Genomic DNA, 8,408 nt, shown 5'->3' with positions numbered 1-8,408 from the left:
TATTTCATGATAAATGTTTATTATTCATGCTATAATTGTATTAACCGGAAACATGATACATGTGTGAATACATAGACAAACAGAGTGTCACTAGTATGCCTCTACTTGACTAGCTCGTTGATCAAAGATGGTTATGTTTCCTAGCCATAGGCATGAGTTGTCATTTAATTAACGGGATCGCATCTTTAGGAGAATGATGTGATTGACTTGACCCATTCCGTTAGCTTAGCACTCGATCGTTTAGTATGTTGCTATTGCTTTCTTCATGACTTATACATGTTCCTATGACTATGAGATTATGCAACTCCCGTTTACCGGAGGAACACTTTGTGTGCTACCAAACGTCACAACGTAACTGGGTGATTATAAAGGTGCTCTATAGGTGTCTCCAAAGGTACTTGTTGGGTTGGCGTATTTCGAGATTAGGATTTGTCACTCCGATTGTCGGAGAGGTATCTCTGGGCCCTCTCGGTAATGCACATCACTTAAGCCTTGCAAGCATTGCAACTAATGAGTTAGTTGTGGGATGATGTATTACGGAACGAGTAAAGAGACTTGCCGGTAACGAGATTGAACCAGGTATTGAGATCCCGACGATCGAATCTCGGTCAAGTAACATACCGATAACAAAGGGAACAACGTATGTTGTTATGCGGTCTGACCGATAAAGATCTTCGTAGAATATGTGGGAGCCAATATGAGCATCCAGGTTCCGCTATTGGTTATTGACCGGAGACGTATCTCGATCATGTCTACATAGTTCTCGAACCCGTAGGGTCCGCACGCTTAACGTTTCGATGACAGTTATATTATGAGTTTATATGTTTTGATGTACCGAAGGTTGTTCGGAGTCCCGGATGTGATCACGGACATGACGAGGAGTCTCGAAATGGTCGAGACATGAAGATTGATATATTGGAAGCCTATATTTGGATATCGGCAGTGTTCCGGGTGAAATCGGGATTTTACCGGAGTACCGGAGGGGTTACCGGAACCCCCCGGGGGTTAATGGGCCATAGTGGGCCTTAGTGGATATGAGGAGAGGCGGCCAGGGGAGGGCCGCGCGCCCCTCCCCCCTAGTCCGAATAAGACAAGGAGAGGGGGGGCGGGGCCACCCCTTTCCTTCCTCTCCTCCACCTCTTTCCCCCTTTTCCTATTCCAACAAGGAAGGGAGGGAGTCCTACTCCCGGTGGGAGTAGGACTCCTCCTGGCACGCCTCCTCCTTGGCCGGCCGCACCTCCCCCCTTGCTCCTTTATATACGGGGGCGGGGGCACCCCAAGGACACAACAATTGATCGCTTGATCTTTTAGCCGTGTGCGGTGCCCCCCTCCACCATAGTCCACCTCGATAATACTGTAGCGGTGCTTAGGCGAAGCCCTGCGTCGGTAGAACATCATCATCGTCACCTCGCCGTCGTGCTGATGAAACTCTCCCTCAACACTCGGCTAGATCGGAGTTCGAGGGACGTCATCGGGCTGAACGTGTGCTGAACTCAGAGGTGCCGTGCGTTCGGTACTTGATCGGTCGGATCGTGAAGACGTACGACTACATCAACCGCGTTGTGCTAACGCTTCCGCTTTCGGTCATTGAGGGTACGTGGACAACACTGTCCCCTCTCGTTGCTATGCATCATCATGATCTTGCGTGTGCGTAGGAAATTTTTTGAAATTACTACGTTCCCCAACACCATCGCCATCGAAGATACGGACATACCGAGCCACCTCCAGGAACCACTCGAGCTCTCTACACCACACGCTCCAACCCACCACCCAAGACGACGCCACCAAGGTGGAAACGACGTTGTTGCGCCGCTGTCGCCCAATTCCAAGGATTTGGAGTTCTCACCCAAGCGACGTGGAAGAAGGGAGTGGGGGAGATGTGTCAACATTGCCTCCAAGGGGGAATCCGGCGCCCACAACACCGCTGATGTCGTGGTCGCTGCTGTCGACCAAGGGTTTCCCCTGGACAGAGCTCCCAGTCCAACTCCCACCATGCTAATCGCCAGATCCCACGGAGAGGAACTCGACGGAGATCGAACCAACTAGTGGAATGGGAGCAAGCATCAGGTGGCCGTCTTCGGATCTGGACATGGGGAAGAACGGGGTATCCTCCATGTCGCGACCCCCTCCTGTGTGCCCTTGCTGCCCGCGCAGCCAAGGGCCATAGCCAGCCACTCGGCGGGTGCCTCCCGCCGTAGGAAGGATGTCGCCCTCACCGTCGAGGCTGCCGCCTCGGAGGCCAACCCTCCGATAGATCCTTGCCGCCCCCTTCACCAGCGGCTACGTGATGAGCCGGTGGCCCCCTCCGGAGGCGACGAGGGAGATGGGGAGGAGGGAAAGGGCCGGTGGCGGCTAGGGCTACATTATTTATATGTAACATGTTGAACTAATACATGTCTAAGATGTGAAAACTGACAATACACTAAGATGGAGGTCACACCAAAACACATGTAATAGAAATCTTCTTTTGTAATTTGTATACACAGTGAGAAGAAGATTGTTTGAACAAGAGTAAGCAGATCATGTTACCTTCCACTCATCGTTTCTAAACAACTGATAAAATTCTACTTGTGTGCTGATCAAATCAGCACCAGTATTCAATAGATAGAATGCATCGAAATGGTCAATAACAGGAAAAGGATGGGCCATGGCACTGGCATCTTTGTGATCATTAGTGCTTCTAGTCAATGCTAGAAAGATGTTTCTCATTGATGGCATGCGGTATATTTCTTGATTCCTTAAAGCAGGCAAGTTCTCCCTAGGAAGCATCTGCATTCAGCCATTTTACGTAGAGGTGAAAGAAGATATATGATGGGTATCATAAAAAGCTTCTATTGGCAATATTGCTAGACAAACAATACAAGAAAATCAGCAGTAACTTTAAGCAGACAGTACGGGGTTGTAGAATGGTTGCTTTAACTTCAAGCAGACACTATGGGGTTGTAGGCAACCAAGATCATGATGAGATGACTAAACTTTACCTATGGAAGATTTAGCCTTACTTTGTTAATTTCATCCATTTTTTAATTATTTATCACAAAAATGAATTACATTAGAGCATGTCAGACTAGATGCAGATGATACAGCATTCCTAATAATTATCCCTTCCAACAGCTAGCCAGGTATTCAGTAAAGCAGAACATCCAGCTAAAAACTTTTTTAATAATTAAAGAAATAGACAATAAGAAGGAGATCATGTTGCTCACCTGCACATCAGTATCCAGGACTAAAATGGCCGGATTTCTATCGACTGGCTTAGATAGCTCATCCACTATACCATTGCATAAATGCTCGAGGGTCACCACAGCTTCAACATCAGTCTGGCAAGAGAAGGCTCTTATTCTATCTCTTCCGCAACACCCTCATCTGCCAAAGTAACTTTTATATGATATAAGTTGAGAAACACATTCTTACAATCCATCCACTGATGCAACCCCACCAAGGATGACCTTGATGAGTGCTGGATCAGCTTCAACTTTAAATTCTGACTCCAGACAAGTGATCAGATATCCCAGCACTGCCTCGCTATGTTGGTAGCTAATTGATGGCCGAGGAGAAGGCATTTCCAGGGCCCTAGCCACAATTCTTCAATGTTTCTGTTCAAAACAATGAACAAGACATCAGAACAAAGGAACAATTATTATTAAAATATAATCTTGTCATGACAACACCAAATTTCAACAATGTACTGAGCAAGATATGGAGTATTGTTGTAAAATATTTACAGCTTTACGTATAAGACAGAAGAAATCTTAATCCAATATCTCATTAAGGTGATCATTGAGCTTCATTCTATCTGACCACCACCTTATGGCATTTGCTTGTCCATCCTTTGGAATGTCGGTGGCACCAGCGAGGGATCTAAAGTTCAGTTCCTGCAAAAGCGCGACCCAGCGTGTCTTGCGATTTCTGTAAGTCGGAGCCAGAGTGCCAGACAGGTTAGGGTGTCGTCCTTCCGAGGAAGATGGTCTCGCCATCGGTGTCGGGGTTAGCGCCTGAGGGAGGAAGTCCACAAAGCACTCTGTTGAGTCACGCTAATGTTGTAGCCGCCCTGGAGACAGTGTCGACTGCCAACCTCACTGAGCGGGTCGACGTTGTTGAGCGTGCGCACAACACCATCCATGTGCGGAGGTTGCTCCAGTTGAGATGAAAGAGCCAAACCCTAGATGGGGAGGGGAGGGGGAAGATTTGCGGGACACTTTTTTGGGCCGTACGCGCTGGGTTAGTTGGGATGTGTGGTGGGATTTGGTCGGGTGGTGGGAGGTGAGCCAAAAAAATCCAGATGAAATAGATGATGGTGGGAGGTGAGGCGAAAAAAACATGGAGGGGAAGCTACCAAGTCCCCCTTTAGGAGTACAGATCTATAGCCGGGCGCCAAAAATCCGCCTCAAACGCCCAGGCGGACGGCCCGGTAAGTCACCGGTAAAAAAGCGACCAAGACGGGCGCCTCAAACGTGCTTCAAATGCCCGAGCTGACCGGGGCCCCTCATATCTAGCCCAAATATGGGGCGGATATAGGGACGCCTGGATGCGCCCGGGCGCGTCCATCACGTCAGACCAGATAGGCCTAACCCACCATAAAATTGCACCAAACCCACTCCCTTGACCTATCCGATCCATTTGCTCTCTCCTCTCTTTTTCCTCCTCCGCGTCGGACGTCTCGCAGCTCCGCTGCCACCCTTTCTCCGCAGCTGTTTCAAGTCTCAGTGCCATCAGGACTGGCACATCAGTCCTCTCTCCCGTGCTCGCCGCCACGGCCGATGGATTTGGATTGCCATGGCAGTTTCAAATAATAAAAATCGACATATGTATTCTCCAAACATTCGGTATTTGCGAATAGATCCGAACGAGGAGGCAGTTTCCTTTTTTCCGATCGTTTCCTTTTATTTCGGCAACTAATTAGTCCACCCATTTAATTATGTTTCCTTTTCCTATTCAATTTCTCAATTTCCTTTTTTCCCATACATTTCGGTTTTTTTGACCACTAATTTCTCAATCTGCGCATATGTTTCTTTTTTTCCTTTTTCTATTTAATTTCTCAAAAAAGCGTAGAAGCTGGGATTCGAACCTTGTACCTATAGCAAAGTTCACAACTCAATAACCACCTAGGCTATCTTGATTTTGTAATTAAGTTTTGTTTAGTTTCTTTTCGTACCTTTCGATCTCCTACCAGGAAAGCAAAAAAGATCTAGCATGTGTGCACCCTGGTAATTTACACCAACGGAGCTGATAACATGTGTATGAATAACTCGGTAACTTTTGACCCAGAAATGGAGGGCGTTGTTGAAAACATAGCACCGATAACTGATACGTCCGTTTTGCATCATGTTTTCCTACTATTATTTATGATGTTTTTCATCCATAATAATGCTTTTTGGAATAATCCTCATGCCTTTTCTCTCATAATATGCAAGGTACACACAAAGAGGGAGAATTCCGGCAGCTGGAAGTCTGGACCTGAAAAAGCTACGTTGGGCTACCTATTCTGCACAACTCCAAACAATCTGAAACTTCACGGAGAATTTTTATCAAATATATCTCGAATATTGGAGCAAATAGCTACCAGAGGGGGCCCACCAGGTGGGCACAACCCACCTGGGCGCGCCAGGCAACCCAGGCGCGCCCTGGTGGGTTGTGCTCACCCAGGCCCACCTCCGGTGCCCATCTTCTGGTATATAGGTCATTTTGACCTAGAAAAAATAAGGGAGAGGACTTTCGGGACGGAGCGCCGCCGTCTCAAGGCGGAACTTGGGCAGGAGCTCTTTTGCCCTCCGGCGAAGCGGTTCCGCCGGGGGAACTTCCCTCCTGGAGGGGGAAATCATCGTCATCATCATCACCAACAACTCTCCCATCTTGGGGAGGGCTATCTCCATCAACATATTCAACAGCACCATCTCATCTCAAACCCTAGTTCATCTCTTGTGTTCAATCTTGTTACCGGAACTATAGATTGGTGCTTGTGGGTGACTAGTAGTGTTGATTACATCTTGTAGTTGATTACTATATGGTTTATTTGGTGGAAGATTATATGTTCAGATCCAATATGCTATTTAATACCCCTCTGATCTTGAGCATGATTATCATTTGTGAGTTGTTACATTTGTTCCTGAGGTCACGGGAGAAATCATGTTGCAAGTAATCATGTGAATTTGATATGTGTTCGATATTTTGATAGTATGTATGTCGTGATTCCCTTAGTGGTGTCATGTGAACGTCGACTACATGACACTTTACCATATTTGGGCCTAAGGGAATGCATTGTGGAGTAGCAATTAGATGATGGGTTGCGAAAGTGACAGAAGATTAGACCCCAGTTTATGCGTTATCCCGTAAGGGATTGATTGGATCCAAAAGTTTAATGCTATGGTTAGAATTTATTTTTAAGACTTTTCTCGTAGTTGCAGATGCTTGCGGGAGGGTTAATCATAAGTAGGAGATTTGTTCAAGTAAGAATAGCACCTAAGCACCGGTCCGCCCACATATCAAATTATCAAAGTAGCGAACACAAATCGAACCAACATGGTGAAAGTGACTAGATGAAATTCCCGTGTACCCTCAAGAACGCTTTGCTTATTATAAGAGACCGTTTTGGCATATCCTTTGCCTCAAAAATATTGGGCTACCTTGCTTCACTTTTGTTACTACTATCGTTACTTGCTCGTTACAAATTATCTTGCTATCAAACTACTCTGCTACTTACAATTTCAGCACTTGCAGACATCACCTTGCTGAAAACCACTTGTCATTTTCATCTGCTCCTCGTTGGGTTCGACACTCTTACTTATCAAAAAGAGCTAAAATTGATCCCCTATACTTGTGGGTCATCAAGGCTATTTTCTGGCGGCGTTGCCGGGGAGTGAAGCGCCTTTGGTAAGTGGAATTTGATAAGGAAGCATTTATATAGTATGCTGGAATTTATTGTCACTTGTTACTATGGAGAACAATCCTTTGAGGGGTTTGTTCGGGGTATCTTCACCTCGAAAGGAACCACAATTAGCTACCCCTCAACCTACTGCACCTACTGAAAATATTGTATATGAAATTCCTTCGGGTATGATAGAACAACTGCTAGCTAATCCTTATGCAGGAGATGGAACCGAACATCCTGATATGCAGTTGATATATGTGGAACAAATTTACGGATTGTTTAAGCTTGCAGGTTTACCCGGAGATGAAGTTATGAAAAAGGTTTTTCCTTTATCTTTGAAGGGAAAAGCATTGGCATGGTATAGGCTATGCGATGATATTGGATCTTAGAATTGGAATCGATTGAAATTGGAGTTCCACCAAAAAAATTATCCTATGCATCTAGTTCATCGTGATCGGGATTACATATATAATTTTTGGCCTCGTGAAGAAGAAAGTAACACTCTAGCTTGGGGGAGGCTGAAGTCAATGTTATATTCATGCCGCAACCATGAGCTCTCAAGAGAAATTATTATCCAGAACTTTTATGCTCGGCTTTCTCGTGATGATCAATCCATGCTTGATACTTCTTGTACTGGTTCTTTTATGAAGAAGACTATTGAATTCCGGTGGGACTTTTTGGAAAGAATATTTAAACATAACTCTGAAGATTGGGAACTCGACGAAGGTAAAGAGTCAGGTATTAAGCTTAAATATGATTGTGTTAAATCTTTTATGAATACCTATGTCTTTCAAAAGTTTAGCACTAAATATGGACTTGACTCTGAGATAGTAGCCTCCTTTTGTGAATCATTTGCTACTCATGTTGATCTCCCTAAAGAGAAGTGGTTTAAATATCACCCACGTATTAAAGAAGAAATTAAAGAACCGGTACCAATTAAAGAGGAAACCATAATTTATAATGTTGATCCAGTTGTTCCTACTGCTTATATTGAGAAACCATCTTTCCCTGTTAGGATAAAGGAACATGCTAAAGTCTCAACCGTGGTTAGCAAAAGTTATATTAGAACACCTAAACCTGATGAACAAATCAAAGTAGAACCTAGTGTTGCTATGATTAAGGATCTCCTGGAAGAAAACGTAGATGGGCATGCTATTTACTTCTGTGAAGAAGATGCTAGAATTGCCAAACCTGATAAAAAGGATAATCATAGACCTGTTGTTGGCATGCCTGTTGTCTCAGTTAAAATAGGAGATCACTATTATCATGGTTTATGTGACATAGATGTTATATCAAGAAATTATGAATGACATAGCACCCGTGGAGATAGAAGACATAGATGTTACCATTAAACTTGCTAATAGAGACACTATTTCACCATTTTGGATTGTTAGAGATGTTGAAGTCTTGTGTGGGAAAATAAAATACCCTACTGATTTTCTTGTTCTTGGTTCCCCACAAGATAACTTGGGCCATGAATGAAACATTATATCTCAGGTACACCCATTAATGTTGAAAGTAATATTATCCAAATTTTGAC

The sequence above is a fragment of the Triticum aestivum genome, chromosome 2D, assembly GCF_018294505.1.
Source record: "Triticum aestivum cultivar Chinese Spring chromosome 2D, IWGSC CS RefSeq v2.1, whole genome shotgun sequence".
In the NCBI taxonomy this organism is placed as follows: Eukaryota; Viridiplantae; Streptophyta; class Magnoliopsida; order Poales; family Poaceae; genus Triticum; species Triticum aestivum.
The sequence above is the reverse complement of the archived record's forward strand: the minus strand, read 5'-3'. Positions refer to the sequence as shown.